General features: G+C 37.8%; 1 protein-coding gene and 1 long non-coding RNA gene across 3 annotated transcripts in view; one reads left to right on the top strand and one right to left on the bottom strand.

The window, feature by feature from the left end:
• Positions 1 to 17,996, top strand: part of ST6GALNAC3 (ST6 N-acetylgalactosaminide alpha-2,6-sialyltransferase 3) — a 563,629-nt gene that overhangs the window by 14,774 nt on the left and 530,859 nt on the right. The window lies entirely within an intron of this gene.
• Positions 2,818 to 8,052, bottom strand: LOC143650138 (uncharacterized). The gene is made up of 3 exons (XR_013159395.1): positions 7,954 to 8,052; positions 6,968 to 7,039; positions 2,818 to 3,048 (listed from the first exon to the last, which is right to left on the bottom strand). It is a non-coding gene; the product is annotated as an uncharacterized LOC143650138 (long non-coding RNA).

The raw sequence follows: 17,996 nt of genomic DNA, 5'->3' as shown, positions 1-17,996 counted from the left end.
TGCCTACCTCCTCATGACTTGTTTCCTTGGATAACTTGATAATAGCAAAACCAGAGTGATCTTTTAAAAAGTAAATCTGATTATGGCAGTGCCCTGCTTTAAACCTTCGTAGCTTTCCATTTCACTTTGAACAGAATTTAATGCCTATCCATGGGTCACAGTGCTTATGACCCAGCTCCTGTTTACTCTTGGGACTTTATCTCCTATCCCACACACCAATTGTCATTACCGCTCCATCCTGTTCTTGGGCCGTATCAAATTCCTTACTGCTTTAGAGCTTTTTGGTACTGTTCTGCCTGCCATACCTTGCCTCCAGTTTCTTCTTGAAGCTATTTCTTCTCATCACTTAAGTCCCTAGTTAAAAATCACTACCTCTGACAGCCTTTGGTGACCAGCCAAAGAAATAGATCTCTTCCTGATGTTCCCTGTTATACCACCTCATTTATTATGGGATTAGTAATTTCTTAATATGTGAATACATACATTTTGTCTGTTTTTCTATCAATCAGAAGACTGGAAGGGAAGGTATTGTGAGTGCTTTGTTCATCAACGTGTACCTAGTATCCATCATATGATGAACAAATGAATAATTGAATGAATGAATTTCAGGTAAAAAGAATGGCATGTGCAAATGATGCCATGGAGCCCCTGGGAGTTCTTGGGGAGGTTGAGCTCTCAACCAGGGGCTGATGACTTTTTCATGAGAAAGAATTCAAGGATTAGTCAGTGTGTATATCCAATAAAAGTTCAATGCATAGCCTGAGGGGAGTGAGCACAGGCATTTTTCAGGGGAGGAGCAGCACCCTGAGATTGGGATTCCTGCACTATAAGGACGTGGATGGGCTTTTCCCCCTTTGGTTATAGATGAGCTGTGCCTTCATTGGTTCTTTTTGGGCTCTGACCAGAGTGAAGACTAGGTGTGTGCATGTTAAAAGGAACGTCCTGTTGTTTTGTTCTTTGTAAGTTCTAGGGCCACTTTCCCCTCCCTGCTTCTCTATCTAACTGCCTCACAAAGGTATTGGCTTGAAGGAACAGGATATTTGGGAAAACAGTGGAAAGTTCTGAATGGCTGGCACCGAGCTGGGTTTGGTTGTTGGAGAAGATGATATGATGGGATCACATCATGAAGGTCCTGCCAAGGAATGTGGACTTCATCCTTTAGAAGTAATGGGAAACCATTAATGGGTTTTAAACAGATGATTAAAGGTGGTGGAGGTTTTGAGCAAGAGAGAATAATACTCTATTGTCTTATTGTTTTTTGAGTACTCACAGTCCTTGGCTTTTGTCTGCTCATTCTCCTTATATTTGCACATTACTTGTCCCAATTATGGTTTTGCTTTATAATTGCAGAGGCAGAATCTCAATCAGAAAAGTGAAAAGTAAAATGTCCCAAAGGTGTAAAGACATTGCAAGTCAGTTGTATAGGGTAGAGCTGGTGTTTTAGTTATCAAATGGGAATGAGCCAATGATCAAATGAAACTAGATATTTTCTGCAAATTGTCGTTAGTCGTTGTTCATGTTGCACTTTCCATTTAATGATGGGAATGTTATATTTGAAATTATTTGTTTTAGGTGATACACTGCAGATTTTTAGGCTCTTTCTGGTGGAGCTGACTCTTACATTCAGATGGCAGTACTGATCCTAAACCTATCTTGAATGATGCTAGATAGTTCTACACCATGGGCAACTGTATTGCAACTGTCTCCCAGCTGTGGCTTGGAAGGACAATATTATTATCCTTGCAGTAGTTACTATTTATTGAGTACCCACTATGTGTCAGGTACTGAGGTGATCATCTTATATAACATAGATAAAACTTTATAGCAACCCTTTTATGTGGGTGTATTCCCATTTTAAAGAGGGAGAAACTGAAGCTTAGGGAGATTAAGTGACTCTCCAAAGTAAGTGATGGAGCCAGAGAATCAAATCATATTTAGATCTGTCTCACTCAGAATGCCCTGCTTTTAACCTCCCTGCTTTCCTTCCTCTTCAGGGAAGAAAATCATTAAGTACTATTGAAATTAACTAGACATTAGTTCGCTTTGAAGGAGCTGATGGAAATGGTTTTGATCCGAGTTTAACAGAATATAAAGAAGGATCAAGGAATTCTAAGAACTTTTCTTTGATTTGAAGAACTTTTAAGGAAGACTATACTTAGACAGTTCATTTAACTTGCTTAGCTCAATTCAGACCTAGTAGAATTAGTTTCTCTGATGAGCAGAGACTTGAACAGATTCTTGATGGATTCAGCATGAGAATTATCAGGCTGGCTAGTTGGATGGCTGTGCTGTATTAACCTGCTCTACTGGTGCCCCCGCTGCAACCTCCTCTTCTTCACTCATCACTCTGGACTCTGGAATCTGTTCTTGGCACAACAGCCAGAAAGAACTTTAAAAAAGACATGTAAGATGATCTCATTCTCTAGCTTTTACTGGTCAATGGCTTTCCATTTCATTTGGAATAAATTATAACCTTTTCATCATGACTCCAGACAGAGGTCTACATGATCTGCTCCTGCCTCTCTCTCTCTCCAGAGTCCTCTGAGATACTGAATCTCTTATTCTCTCTGTTCCAGATGCTCTGGGCTCTTTTCAGGCTCGACCTGAAAAAAGTAGGTCATTCTGGCTGGATCTTAGGCTGGACTCAGGGGGCTAGTGGGAGGCTAGGTAGGCCAAGGAGCTTGGACTTGACCCTGTAGGTAATGGAAAACCTAAGCACGACACCAAATGTGGTGGAATCACTAAACTGAGGAGTAGAATATTCTCATCTTATTCTCATTTTAAAGTATTCAGAGTGATAGCATTGGCACTGGTCATTGTTCTTTGTATTTGGAAGTTACTTATTACAATTATGGCATCCTTAGACGTTGTACAGGCAGAAGGCTGTTCATTAATACAAGATAGTTGTATCTGATCTTCCCCAGTTGCAGTCAGTCATGTTTAAGGCACACATTCTTTGAAATGAAGGAGCCAGGTTGGGGCGTTGTAGTGCTCCCAGGCCACATTCTGTACGACCACACTCTAAGGACAGTGTGTCATCTCGAAAATCTGTAAAGTAGGGATAAGCAAATATATCAATCTGTCTGAAAGTACTACTAAACATAAAATGTTCACGGCAAATAAAGCTATTTTACAGATGTTTGTATTTAGTCCAGGCAATTGTACATTCGGAAGAAAACATTTGAGTCCTTAGAATGTTGATGGCACAATTGGAGTTCTTTCTGATATGGATGACAGATTGACAGATTAACACATGCAGTTAACCGTATTTTGGGGGAGCGAAGGAATTCTGGCCTGTTGCCCATTAAATGTCCGTTTCCCAGACTTGACTTGGGAATTGGTTCTGTTATTACTGCCTTTGAGGCAGCTATTGTTTATTGAGCACATACTATGCCCCAAGCCTTGAGCTAAGCACCACTAATATGTATGTGAGTCTGTTTGTTTTTGTTTTTTGTTTTGAATCTCCTCATGAGCTTGTATTGTTTGCAGACTTAGAAAAATTAACTGCTTGAGGTCAAAGAATTAGCAGGTGTAGAGCCAGGGAGTTCAACTCAGTTTTGAGAGACTCTAAAGACCAGACTTTTAATCATGGCTCTGGCCTAGACAAAGAACCTCACATACTCAGGCAGGCAGAATGGTAGGAACAGGGGAAATCATTAAGGGCTGGAAGAGGTCTTCTCTCCTACAGACCTTACTTACAAACGTTTCTGGGGCCATTTTGTTTCAAGTTCATATTTTTGACTTGGGTTTGTTTCTTTGATTAGAGATATACTTTATCTGGCCTAATAGACTTTTTTTTTTAAATATAGCATATATACAAAAAAGCAATACATTTCCAAGTACACTCTAACAAGTAGTTACAGAACAAATTTCAAAGTTTGGTATGGGTTACAGTTCCACAATTTCAGGTTTTTTCTTCTAGCTGCTCCAAGACACTGGAAACTAAAAGAAATATCAATATAATCATTTGGTAGTCATATTCATTTGTTAAATTCTAACTTCTCCTTTGATCTGTCTCCCAATCTTTAGGATGTTTGGATTATGCCCATTTTAACATTTTCATGTTGAAAAGGGGTAGTGACAATATGGGGTAGGAGGATGGGATTGGTTGATGTTCTTGGAGAGAATGGCACTTCTGGGTTTCAGGACTTATCTGGCCTAGGGACCATCTGAAGGTTTTAGATTTCTGAAAAGTAAACTTAGTGTGTGCAACTTTTGTAGGATCTCAGAGTCCTAAGTGTTCTTTAGGGTTAACAGGAATGATGTTGGTTGGGTTGAGAAAACCATGGCATTTAGCATTATCTAAATAAACTTGCATAAGAATAGCCTCCAGTATAGCCTCACATCTCTATTTGAGCTCTCTTAGCCACTGATACCTTATTCTGTTACATTTCTTTTCCCATTTTTGGTTAGGAAGGTATTGTCAATCCAGGGCCAGTGGCCTAATAGATTTTCTTTCTCTTTTTTTTAAAAAAAATTTTAAAATAAGTTGTGCAGGCATCATTCTTTTGTAAAACCAATCAGAGTTAAGTAAGGAAGTGGGCTATTTAAAGGATCTGTGGTTAATCCCTTGGTAAAGTGTTATTTTGTAATTGAATATTAATGCTTTAGTTGTTTGATTTTATAACTTGACTTTCAAAAAATAATGATGGCAAAAGCTAACATTTTGGGGGGACTTGATGTGTACCAAGTGCTCTCATAAGCTTTTTTTTTAATGGTATTTTCAGATCTAATCTCACACCAACCTTGGTTAGATTCTGTTGTCAACTTGGCCAAGTCATGATGCCCAGTTGTCTGGTCAGGCAAGCACTGGCCTGACCATTGCTGCAAGGATATTTCATTGCTGAGTGATAAACTGGAATGTGGTGAATTAAATCATCAGTCAGTTGATTGTATCTGTGGCTGATTACATCTATGATCAACTGTGACTCCCACAACAGTATAATAGAAATCAGTTGAAGGCTTTAAGGAAGAAGGCTTTTTCACTGCTTCTTCAGCCAGCAAGCCTCTTCATCAGAGCCACCAGCTTCACAGCCTGCCCTGTGGGTTTTGGACTCTTTCATTCCCACAGTTGCATGAGACACCTTTATAAATCTCATATTTATGGATCTCTTCTGTTGGTTCAGTTTCTCTAGAGACCCTGACTAACACAGTTGGGTTCTACTATTGTCTCCATTTTACAGAGGAGTAAACTGAGATTCAGAGAGCCTTGATGCAGAATTCACTTCATGGACATGTGACCTGTGCCATCACATATGGCCCCATGCTTAGAATGGCCCCGCTCTTGCCTTAATAATCTGAAGTTGCTGTATTAAAATTTTTCAAAATTTTTGAATGAGGGGTTGCATATTTTCATTTTGCACTGGGGTCAACATGTTATATAGTTGTTCCTGCCGAGGTAAGTTGTCCAAGGTCACTGAGCTGGGGACCAGCGGTGTTGGTTGTCAAGCACAGACTGCCTGGCCTCTTCCCATTATGTTCTACTTCCCTTATCCACATATTGTTAAAGAACATTCCTCCATCTTCTTTTCTTCAGGCCTGTCCTTAGAGGCAGGTGGTTTGACTCAGCATTGTTGAAAGTTTCTTGAGTTTGAGGTTGTTTATTGGGCTGAGTGTCTATGTCTAGTTCCCCTGTTAGTTTTGTATGAGAGCAGTAGGGCAGTGTGAAGATATGGTGAGAATTGGGCACCTTGGCCATAGTGGACAATCATAGCCTCAAACTAGTTGGGAATAAAGTGGGAACATTCTAACATGCTTGTTTTGTACAACTTTACTAAAAAAAGAAAAGAAAACTCCAATGTACATAAAAGGAAGGAAGTCCCTCAGCACTGCTGAACTGCATGCCGCCCTCTGTGGACAGGTGACATTTAATTGCCACATCCAGTTTTATGGACTGTTATGGGAAGCTACTTTTTAGTCTTTCATGGCTTGCAGTAAAGGAAAATATAGAAAGATAAAAGTGAATTTCCATCACTTTGGCAAAAATTGTTCCTTGCCTCCATGCTCTATGATGAAGAGTGTGTAACCACCCAGGTTCCATCCTTCATTTTCTGAGAACTTGCTGTGAAGATGGTGAGGCCAGAAGACACCTATGCTGAAGGTGGAGGCGAGAGCAAGGAGACCTGTGTTGTCACCCAGGTAGACTGGGGGCTCTGATGGAAGCATCAGGGAGCAGCTGACCAAGTTGAGAGCTGTCTGGGATGCTCAGTGGATTTATCCAGGTGAAGAAGAGGGAAAGAGTATCCTACATGGATGAAGCATGTTACAAAAAGCATGAAGGAGAGGGAGATGATGTTCTTGGTAAACTTCAAGTATTTGGTCCTGAATAAAGTATTGGGCATGATGGACTTTTTGTGCCATGTTAAGAAATGTGGCTTATATCCCAAGGTGTTAGGGATGATCATAATAGGTGACATTTATTGAAGACTTCCCATATACCAGGTACTGTGTATGATTATACCATCCCTATCCCCCAGCACTCCTATGGGATTGGCTACTGGTCTCATCTTGAAGAGGAGGAAACTGAGGCATAGAGATCTTTAGTAACTTGTCCAAGGTTACACAGCTAGTAAGTCGTAGAGCCAGGCAGTCTGGCTCTAGAGTCTGTGCTCCTAACCACATGGTACTCTGCTCCAGTGACTGCTGGAATTTAAATAAGGTGAAAAATGGATGGAGTTTATACTGCAAAACATTGTTCTGCTGGAAATGTGATCGATGGGATGGAGAGAGATCAGCACCTCTGGGTCTGCACTGCAGAAGCTGTCATGGCATGTTCTTCCACAGTCTTTTCTCCCTCTCCCTATCATGGAGGTCATTGTAGTAAATTCTGGCTTTAAATATTTTCCCCATTTTTCTTCTCTATCTGTGAATAGATTTCACTTTCTTTCCCCTTTGAGTCCTCTCTCTTTCCCTTGTGCCCTCACCCATTGACCTTTATGCTCTTTGCTTATCACTTGACATTGCTTACCAGCTCAATCTTCCTTCTTCCTCTTGATGTGGCTCCATAAGTTAAGGCCATGTGGTCCCTGGTTACACACACCTGTTAGAGGAATATAATGTGCAAATTTAGTGGTTATTATTAGTAAATGGAATGATCATGGACTCTGGAGGCATGTTTTGAGTTGGTGCCTTTCCTCTCACATTTACCAGTCCTGGACCTGGAGCAGGCACCGGACCTTTCTGAACCTTAGTTTCCCTATCTCTGATCTGGGTATGATATAATCCTGGTTATTGTGAGGATCAATACGATGATGTAACATTATGTATTTTATTATTATTATTTTGCATGGGCAGGCACTGGGAAGATTATGTATTTTATGTAAATTATATTCATTGGTTAAAATTTCTTTAGTGCAAAAAATTTATTTACTGTTTGTTCTATATGTTTTTAACTTCTTTTGTATCATTCACAGCTGGGGAACTGTAGATGAACTGTGGTTAATTAGTTGCCTTCTAGGAAAACTGGATGATTCATTGTCAGAATGAAGGCATGGGGAAGCTAAAAATTTTCTGCAAAATCTGTGGGTCAGCCTGCTCATGAGGTGTGACCTAGAGCATGTTAATAAATCTCTCTGAACCTCAGTTTCCTCCTCGAAAATGGAGACAGACCTGTTAACTTCTAAAGACTGTTATAAAAAATTTTAAATGAGAGATTGGCAAACATAGCAAATGTTCAATTAATGGTAACTATTATTATTTTTTTTTCCTGAAAGGAAAGGATTTAATGTTTCAATGTTGAGTATTAGAGGGAAAGGGAAGAAAGCATAGTAGAGGTGCTTAAACAGTTTCCTTTTGCTTCTCTGGGTTGTCCTATTTCCATTCGCCCCCATCTCCTATCTTCTTCTCCTTTCAAGGCTGAATAGAACTAGACGTCTTGTAAACACAGGCCCTCAGACATGCCCTTCTAAACCTCTTGACGTCATGAATCAAAACTTGCACAGCCAAATTTTCTACCTTCTCTGGAAGGTGCAGCAGCCCTCCCGCTAGTGAGATGAAGCCTGGTGAACCAGCTCGGGTGCAGAGGGAGGAGCTGGCACTGCTGGTGGAGAGCTTGGTTACCAAGGCAACATTTACCTATGCTGATGACAAAGAAACTGTCAGCCCGTCTGGTGTTTGCACAAGTTTATCAAGTTTTTGGGGGAGAAGGAAAGGAGCAATCTTCTTGTGAATGAGGTAGATGCAGGTACTAATTTCTTTTGAATGGCAGCTAATTTTCTGTTTTCAGAGAGGCAAGATAAAGCTTAAACACGAACTTCTCTCTGAAAAAACTAAGTTTGTGAATCTGGCAAGCCTCTTAAGAAAAAAAACCAGTCCCAGTGCCTGACTGTAGGCTTTCTGTCTTTTCAGCATCATGTTGCATTTATTAAACTGCTTTAGGGGATTAGAAAACAGTCTTTGAAGGCCACTTCTTTAATGACTTGGAATATTAATATGGAAAACATGCTTGTTGCATAATACAGTGAATTCTATAGCTCTCGTCTCTAACTGGCTCTGGGGTCCTTCACTCCTTGTGGCCCTTTTATTTTTTAAACTTTTCATTTATTGTGAAATATAAAGTACATTAAGAAAAGTTCACAAAACAGTGTAAATGATGTATTGTAAAGTGAATGCTCATGCTCCTACTGTAGTGAAGACAGGACATCACAGTAGTCCTAGAAGCTCCCCCCTGCTCCCTCTTAATTGTTACCTTCTCTCTCTCCTCTAAAGAAGGCCGATGTCCTGACTTTGTAAAGAAAAGCAGAGAAGTTGTTACTAAAGGTTTTGACTCTTTTTCTGAACTTCGTATACTTGGACTCATACAGTAGAATTATTATTTTATGTCTGGCTTCTTTTTCTCAACATTATTTTCATCTGTGTTGAATAGCTGTAGTTCATTCATCTTCCTTGCTGTATTTTATTATATGAATATATCACAATCTATTTCTTCACTTGACTTATGATGGATATTTGGCTTGATTCCAGGTTTTAGCTATTACAAATAATGATGTTAGGAACACGTCCTGTACACATCTCTTAGGGGTGCATTTGCATGCTTTTCAGTTGGTTATGTACTATTATAGTTTGTAACTGTTCCCCAGAAAATTGTGTTCTTGAAGGTAAGCCATTCCCATGGATGTAGATTTTTTGATGAGGCTACTTCATTTAAGGTGTGACCCATGTCATTCAAGATGGCTTTTAATCCGCTCACTGGAGTCCTTTATAAATGGAATGAATACGTGGAGAGAGAAAGTAAGTCATGGAAGCAAGAAGTTGAAATCAGCAAAACCCAGAAGAGGAGGGAGAGGCCAGCAGACGCCACTATGTGCCTTGTCACGTGGCAGAGGAGCCAAGAATAACCAGTAGGAAGAAATTGTCTCTTTGATTTGGACATTTTTTTCCAGCTTTAAACTGCAAGCTAATAAATCCCATTGTTTAAAGCTAGCCCATTTCATGGTATTTTTTTGAGCAACCTAGGAAACTAAACATACCTAGGAGAGGAATTTTTAGGGCATAGGATGTGTTAAATAAAGTAAAATGAACACCTGCACTGGGAGTAAACAGGAGTGACCCCTACCGAGATATGGCAAGGACTTTGCAAAAGGTGGAAATTGACCAAGGACAGGATGTTCTGCGAAAGTGGAGTATTACTGATAAAGTTGCAATTTGAGCAACATTTAGTGATGGTCTCCAGTAGGGATAAACTATTAAAAATGACAGGTATACCACATACACTAACCAGTACCTGTCCGTTCCCTGCTTTGAAAGTCCTGTGTAATGAAGAATTTCAGTGTCAACCAGTTATTGTAATTCCAACTTGGAAATCCCTTAATGGCCTTTATTAGCCATTGTAACCCACTCTGTAACTCTCACTCCCTGGGTTTGAGATCCATCTATTCAAGCGTTTTCTCTTTCAGTAGACCTGAAACTCTGATAATATGGTGACTTTGCTTCTTTTGACAGATATATATATATATTTAGGCTTAGAAGTGTTAAAGGATAATTTTTCCAAAAAAGTGAAATCATAACTCTCATAAAAATATGATGAACATGTGTCAAAGATTTTAGTGAATTCACAAACTAATGACAGAACCAGGAAGATGTTAAACTGGTTCAAAGAGAATTGAAATAATCACACATAAATTGGGCAATAAGCAATGTATTGAAATGAATTTACAAGCAGACCTGTGCAGAACTGGTCTGTCCAAAGAGCAATATGCACTGTATTCCATAAGAAACAATTTGCCTGCTTTTTAAAGGCAAGAAAACATGGAAGGATGTGTTCTACTTGGACACAGTGCTCTCTCTCTAGACCTCATTTCAAAGTCTTGCACAATTTTTCCTTATTGTAGATAATGTCACACTGTTTTCCCAAGTGACCAAATTACTGTTCTACCAGAAATGTGTGGGGGTTTTGTTTCTCCACATCTTTGCTAATATTTGGTATTGTCAGATGTTTAACTTTTGCCATTCTGGTAGGTGGGTGGTAGTATCTCCTTGTGGTTTTAATATGCATTCCCCACATTAAAAATGAGCTTGTGGACCTTTTCAAATATTTATTGGTTATTTGAATATCTTCTTTGTATAAACTATCTGTTCTAGTCTTTTTCTCATTTAAAAAATTGGATCACATCTTTGTATTTGTGGGAGTTCTTTATATGCATTCTATATATTAATGAAATGTTCATATTTTTTTTCCAATTATATATGTTACAAGTACTATCTCCCACTTCATGGTTTCCTTTTTTTATTTCCTTACTGGTGTTTTTTGATGAGCAAAACAATTTTAATACAGCCCAGTTTATTATTCTTTTATTTAAGGTTTATTGTTATTTTTTTATCTGCCGTTTAAAAAGTCTTTCTCTACTGATTTTATGTAACTATTTTAGTATACTAACTTCTAGAAACTGTTATTTTGTTTTTCACATTTAGATTTAAAAAACAATTAGAATTGATTTTTGTGTATGATGTGAAATAGGATAACAAAATGTATTTTTTCCCAGGGCGGTATCTGGTACTATTCATTAAAAGGACTACCCTTTCATTACTGCTTGTCAGAAGCACCTTTGTTATACACCAAGTGTTCATATATATCTGGGCCTTTGTCTGGGCTTTTTGTTCAATTTCATTCAATTTACACCAATACCACATTGTAGTTTTTTTTTTTTTAATATAGTAAATTTTATAACAAATCTTTATTTCTGGTAGAGTGAGTCCTCCCACCTTTTTTGTTCTTTAAGACTGTTCTGCCCTTTATATTTCCTTTTAAATTCTAAAAACTGTGGCACTTTATTGTTTTTTTAATTTAAAAATGTATCGAACTCAAGCAATTCCATGCTGAGGTATTTTGGATAACTATTTTGGGTAAAAAGATGAAAAAACATATGTCCACAAAAAGCTGTATACAGATGTTCACAGTACCTTTATTCATAATTTGCTCCAAGCTGGAAATGGCCAATGAAGTTATACAATGTAAAACTTTTAAGCAATGAAAAGGAATGAATTACCGATATATCCAGCAACAGGGATTCATCTTAGAAGCATCATATTGAGCAAGACAAGCCAAATATCAGAATATATTCTGTGGGATTCTATTTATGTGGACTTCAAACAGCCACGACTATTCTATAGTGATCAAATCAAATCTGTGGTTGACTCGGGTGGGGGGCGGGGGAGGAAATTGGGAGGATGAAGTGCTCAGGGGCAGAATGGCATTGATTGGGGTCATTTAGCCATAACCTAAAAATACATATATTGCTAGTGATCAGTGAAAGGGAGGGGTAAGGGGTATGGTATGTATGAATTTTTTTTATGTTTTCGTTTTATTTCTTTTTCTGAATAGATGCAAATGTTCCAAGAAATGATCATGATGATGAATACGCACCTATGTGATGATATTGTGAATTACTGATTATATATGTAGAACGGAATGATCAAAATAGAAATGTTTGCGTTTGTTAGGTGTTTTTTGGTATTTAAAAAAATAAAATCAAAAAATTTTTAAAAATACATATATTGTGTATTTTTTTAAGACTGCATTGACTCTGTGGATCTGTTTGGGGAAAACTAAGATTTTTACAAATGGAGTCTTGTGATTTATGCATATGATATATAGTTTCCAGTGTTTAGGTCTTTAGAGTCTCATAATAATTTTCGGTTATTTTCTGCATAGAGGTCTTTCACATCTTTTGAAGAATTATTTTGAGGTGCACTTTTTCTAGGTATTCCTGAGCATTTTCTTTTTTTTACCTGAGTACTTGTGATGTTATTGTGCAAGTTACTTTCTAAAATTTCATTTTATTTAGAAGGTAGTAGGTAAATAGGCAGCAAATTTTTATTTATTAATCTTTATATCTAGCAATCTTGCTACATACACTTATTAATTTCATCTGTGTAGATTTAAAAATGACACTTGTATTTCTTCTTTTCTGTTTGGTATTTCATATATTTTTCTAACCTGATTGTACTGGATCAAAACTTTAATAGGATGTTGATTTCAAAGAGAGCACTTTCAACATTTCCTCAAAATGTATCAGATTTTCACTAGGCTTTTTAAAGTTACCTTTTTAGAGATTTCCTTCTATTCTTATTTTGCTAAGAGCTTTTAATCATTAATGGGTATTGAAATTTGTTAAAGCTGTTCTTGTTTCTACTAGCATCCTTATATGCTTTTTCTCCTTAATTCTCTAATGAGGCAGTGATAGTTTTTTAAAATGTTAAACAACCATGGTTCCTAGAATGAAACCAACTGGAAATTTTTATATATCGCTATATTTGGTTTGCTGACATTTTGTTTAGGCTTTCATCTTTATATTTATGAATGGTATAAACCTGAAAATTTCCTTTCTCACAAAATATATGTCAAGTTTGGTTATCAAGTCACTGTCACTGGTTAAAGTGAGTTAGGAAGCGTTTTCTCTTCTATTCTCTGAAATAGAGAATAGATCAATAGTGTTTCTTCTTTAAGTTTTTGGTAGAATTCCCCAGTGAAAACAAGAGAATCTGGTGTTTTAAATCATGCAGTATAATTTCTTAATAATTTAAGATGCTCAGATTTTCTATTTTTTCTGTCAATTTTGGTAAAATGTATTTTTCTATAACTTTGTGCATTCATCTAAGTTTTTTGGTATAAATTTGTTCATAATATCTTATTGCATTTTATATGCATTGTAATCTACAGAGGTGTCCCATTTTTTATTCTTGAGATTGCTTTTTCTTGATCAGTCTTTCTAAGCGTTTATCAATTTTATTAATCTTTTTCAGCTCTTCACTGGACTGTTCCTCTGTATTGTATATTTGTTTTCTCTTTAGTTCAGCTGCACTAATCTTTACCCATGTCCTTTCTCCTACTTTCTTTGGTTTAAATTTATTGATTTTTCTCAATAATTTCTTGAAATAGGATCTTAGTTCACTGATTTTCAGCTTTAGTTTTATTGTTATATATGTGTTTAAATAATAAGTTTCCTTTTATGTACAGTTTTTTAGATATAAGTACCTGTATCCCACAAGATTTGATATATATTTTTTTTAATCATCATTCAGTTAAGCGTATTTTCTAACTTCTTTCAGGGATTTTCTAGTCATCTTTTCATTATCAATTTTAACTTCAGTGTATTGTGAGCAGAGAACATACCTTGAATGATTTCAGTACTTTGAAATGTGTTGAGACTTGCTTGGTTTCATTAGCATATGGCCTATTTTTGTGCTTGAAAATAATGTATATTCTTTGTTTGATATAATGTTCTGCAAATATTTGGTCGAGTTTGCCATGTAATTTCTTCAGATTTTCTATATCCATACTGTGTTAGTTTGCTAGCTGCTGGAATGCAATATACCAGAGCTGGAACGACTTTTATAAAGGGGAATTTAATAAGTTTACAAGTTTGCAGTTCTAAGGAAGTGAAAGTGTCCAAATTAAGGCACCAACAAGAGGTTACCTTAATTCAAGGAAGGTCTATGGGTTAGGGACACCTCTGTCAGCTGGGCAGCCAACGGCTGGCATTTGCCTCTCCAGGTTCTGGCTTGCTTAACATCTCATGGTGACGTCTGCTGGGCGCCAAGCATCTTCAGACATCCGTGTCTGTTCTCCCTGTGTTCATGTCTGTGTCAGCTCTGCTGAGAAGTTTCTGTTGGCTCTGAGGCTTCTGTTGTTTCTCTAGGCTCTGTTGCTGCTGTCATTTCTGACTCTCTCCAAAACGTTTCCTCTTTTACAGGATTCCAGTAATCTAATCAAGACCCATCTGGAATAGGTAATCACATCTCCCATCTAATCAAAGGCTAATACCTGCAGTTGGGCATGTTACATCTCCGCTCCAGGGACATAATCTAATCTAAAGATTACAGCCTACATGTTGAATCAGGATTAAGAGAAATGTTTTGCTCCCACAAGATTAGATCAGGATTAAAACAGGGCTTTTTTCTAAGGCATGTAATATTTTCAAACCAACTTGTTAACTGAAAGTCTGATTATTGTTCCTTTTTTTTCTTGGACTAATTTTTTCTCTTTCTGGTATGTAGCAGTTTTATGATAATATACCTATGTGATGTTTTCTTGTTATTTATCTTGCTTGAGATTTTTAGGACTCCTCGTCTTGGTTTCTTTAAAGCTCGATATCTTTCTTCTTATGGAAAATTCTTGGCCATCATCTTATCACATGTTGCTTTGTTCCATTTTTTCTCCTCTCCTCCTGGGGTTATAATTACATATATATTATACATTGACGATGTATCCTGTCATAAGTCTTATCTTTTATTTTCCATCCTTTGGTTTTTCCATGCTTCAGTCTGGTTAATTTTTTTTTCTGGTTTCTAATTCCTATCTCAGCTTTGTCTATTCTTCTAGAGGTAAATCTGTTTAAACTTATTAGGTTTAGTTCCAGAATATTTTTTATATTATCTGGATCTCTTTTTGTTTGTTTGTTTGTTTCTCATTCGTATTTGTTTCTTAGGGTTGCTAGAACAAACTACCACAAATTGGATAGCTTAAAATAACAGACATTTATTCTCGCACAGTTCGGAAGGCAGAAGTCCAAAATCAAGATGTCATCAGGGCTGCACTCCCTCTAGAGGCTCTAGAAGAGACCCTGTTCCTTGTCTCTTTCAGCTCCTGGCAGCTGTTGGTATTCTTGACTGGTGGCCACACCTTCCTTTGCTCTATTTCTGCATTGCCTTCTCCACGTGTATCTGTTTCCAACCTTCTGCCTCATTTATTTGCATCTAGGCCTCACCCAGGTGATCCAGGATAAATTCCTCCCCTCAAGGTCCTTAATGTAATGACATCTCTTACCACGTCAGGTCATTCACAGACTTCACGGATTAGGATGTTGACATATTTTTGGAGAGACCATCATTCAACCCACCATACTCTTCTATATTGAATTTCTCATCCTTGTAATTCTATCTTCTTATATATAAGGTCTTTTATCTTAAAAAAAAAAAAAAAGAGTGTTTCAGATCATTCCAGTATCTGGTGCCTGTGGGTCTCTTTCTGTTTCTGCTGGATTTGTTTATATCTTCTTATCTCCTTATGTGCCTGGTCATTTTTAATTGTGTGTAAGATGTTATATTTGCAAAATTTTCTGAAGATAAATTTGTGGTCAGTGATGAGGTTCTCCAACTCTTGAAGGTCTTTACATTTGCCTGTGCAAGCATCTGGAGCATTAGCAGTCAGTTCCAGATATTGAGATGATTTGAAGATGAGCCATAGTCCCCTGCAAAGGCCTGTTAACTTTTTATTCACCCTTCCTGCTAGGGTACAGCTCTTTGGGGATCCCATCTGAAAACAAATGATGTGCTCAGGTCCATTCACCCCCATCCTTAGCAGGCTAATACACGCATGTCCACTCCCCAGCTCCGCAGAACGTCTGTAGAGGGAAAATAGGTCTAAAATACCATGCTCTTGTCTATGGTCTTGCTTCCCTTGGTCCTAGTTTGACCCTTTCTATCCCACAAACTTATTAGCTTATTAATTTTAAGCATTTAAAAAATATTTTGTCTAGCTTTCCCACTTGTTCTCAGTGGGTAGATTTTCCTGGCAGCCCTAATGGGCCATTATCAGAAGCCCAAGTCTCCCTGAAGCTTTTCTCATCTATCTACCTTTGATTTTTATGGAAAAATTCCAAGAATGCCCAAAGCAGAGAGAACAGTGCAAAGAACCACTCCCCATGCCATCGTCCAGGTTCAACTACAGTCAAGAGTTTGCTATATTTGAATGGAAGTTTGGGGATGCATACGAAGAGAAAGTTATAAAGCAGGGCTTTGTGTCAGCCCATGGCCATTCATTCACCTCTGAAGTCCAGCATCGGGGAGGCTGCCATGGTGTCCTCAGCTCCTAGCACTGGGAGTGCTTTGTGCATAGTTTATGCTCCATGAGTGCTTGTGAATGAATGTGATTTCTTTGCAGAGCCATAGACTGTTGGAGCTAGAAGAGGTCTCAGCTTGTGATGGTGAACCTTGGTTTACATCGGAAGAAGCCAGGATCCTGAGATTTGAGGCGGTGTGGGGACATGTCCACAGGTGCATAGCATAACCATGCCAGTGTCCTAGCTCGGGGCTCTTTGCACCTTCCTACACATCTTCCTCAGTCTGCTAGCTCATTTAACTACACATCTCTTCTGATAACACTGAAGTTTAAGAGCATTTCATTATAAGTGTGATGATAGAATATGGCATTAAGATAGGACAAGGCAAGTTTTATGGGCCATTACTACTTGCCTCAAGTGAGTGGCGGAACCTTTGGCCACCTGAGGCATTTATTAATATCCCTATTAAGCACATCCTGATTGCCTGTGCTATTATCATCTGGCTATAACATTTTCCCAAATTATTGTACTAATACCACTTTAAACAATTTTCTTCCTTTTTTTTTCTTCTGGCAAGATTAGCTTTCTTTTATGCGAGACAGTTCTTCACATGGTAGAGAAAATAGGATTATCAGGCAACTTGGAAAGAGAATGATCCTTAGAAACAGACTGAATTGTGTTCAGGTATTTGCTCTGTTACTTACTTGCTATGTGGCATTAAGCATGTTTCTTAACTTGTCTGAGCCCCAGTTTCTCCTCTGTTAAATGACAGCAATAATACTTATCTTTTAGAATTTATATATATATATGTAGCGCTTATCATAGTGCCTTGAACCTTGTAGGCAGTCGATAAATCATATTTGTTATTGTTGTGATGATGATGATGATGTAAAAGCAAATGCAAATTTAGTTTTTCTTTTAACTGGCCAATTTGTAAGATTAAAAAAATGTCTATACTGGCTCATAATACTAATGAACTTTAAAATTCTTATTACTGAAGAGCTAATATTGATTGAACATTTACTATGTTTTCAGGGTGTGCATTAAGTGCTTTATAATACAGTTTCATTGAACCCTCACATTATGAGGCAGATGCTGTTATTATCCTCATTTATAGGAGGACAATGAGAAGTGAAGTAATTTGCCTAGGTTTGCCCAGATGACGAGAAACAGAACTAATCCTTAAACCTAATCTTCCTGCTACCAGAGTTGTCATCTCCTGCCACTCTGCTCTGCTGCCTCTTTCCAGAACATCCTGAGCTAACAGTGGTGCTGTAGAGTTCACTGAAGGAAAGACAGATCTGATGAGAAGTGAGTGCAGAGAACCGGATCAGGAAACTATCACTAATGCAGATGGCTGTTGCTAGCTTGGCATTTGTGACCAGTTTGTTGGGGGGGTTGCCTGAAAGTTTGCACTGGTGTTAATTTTTAGAGGTGTCAATGGTTTAAGCAAGTGAATCAAGAGAGAGGGGAATGTGGCTTCTATTCAAGAAAACAAACAGATTATGCTTTTTAGCTACCGCCTCTCTACATTCAAAATTAAATGCAAATCATCATAATGTGTTTATGAGTATAGATCCTCCAGATGTTCTCTGCTTGGTAATCTTTTGGTTACAGAGTAATTCAGTTGCTGGGGTAGAGCACTCACCTCCCCCTTTCCTAGTAGCACCTAGATAATTCTTTGGGAAATCTTCCTGTATCTCGTGGTTTTTAGCAGCC

This window comes from Tamandua tetradactyla, chromosome 11 (genome assembly GCF_023851605.1).
Source record: "Tamandua tetradactyla isolate mTamTet1 chromosome 11, mTamTet1.pri, whole genome shotgun sequence".
In the NCBI taxonomy this organism is placed as follows: domain Eukaryota; kingdom Metazoa; phylum Chordata; class Mammalia; order Pilosa; family Myrmecophagidae; genus Tamandua; species Tamandua tetradactyla.
This window is presented reverse-complemented; position numbering and strand designations above follow the sequence as displayed.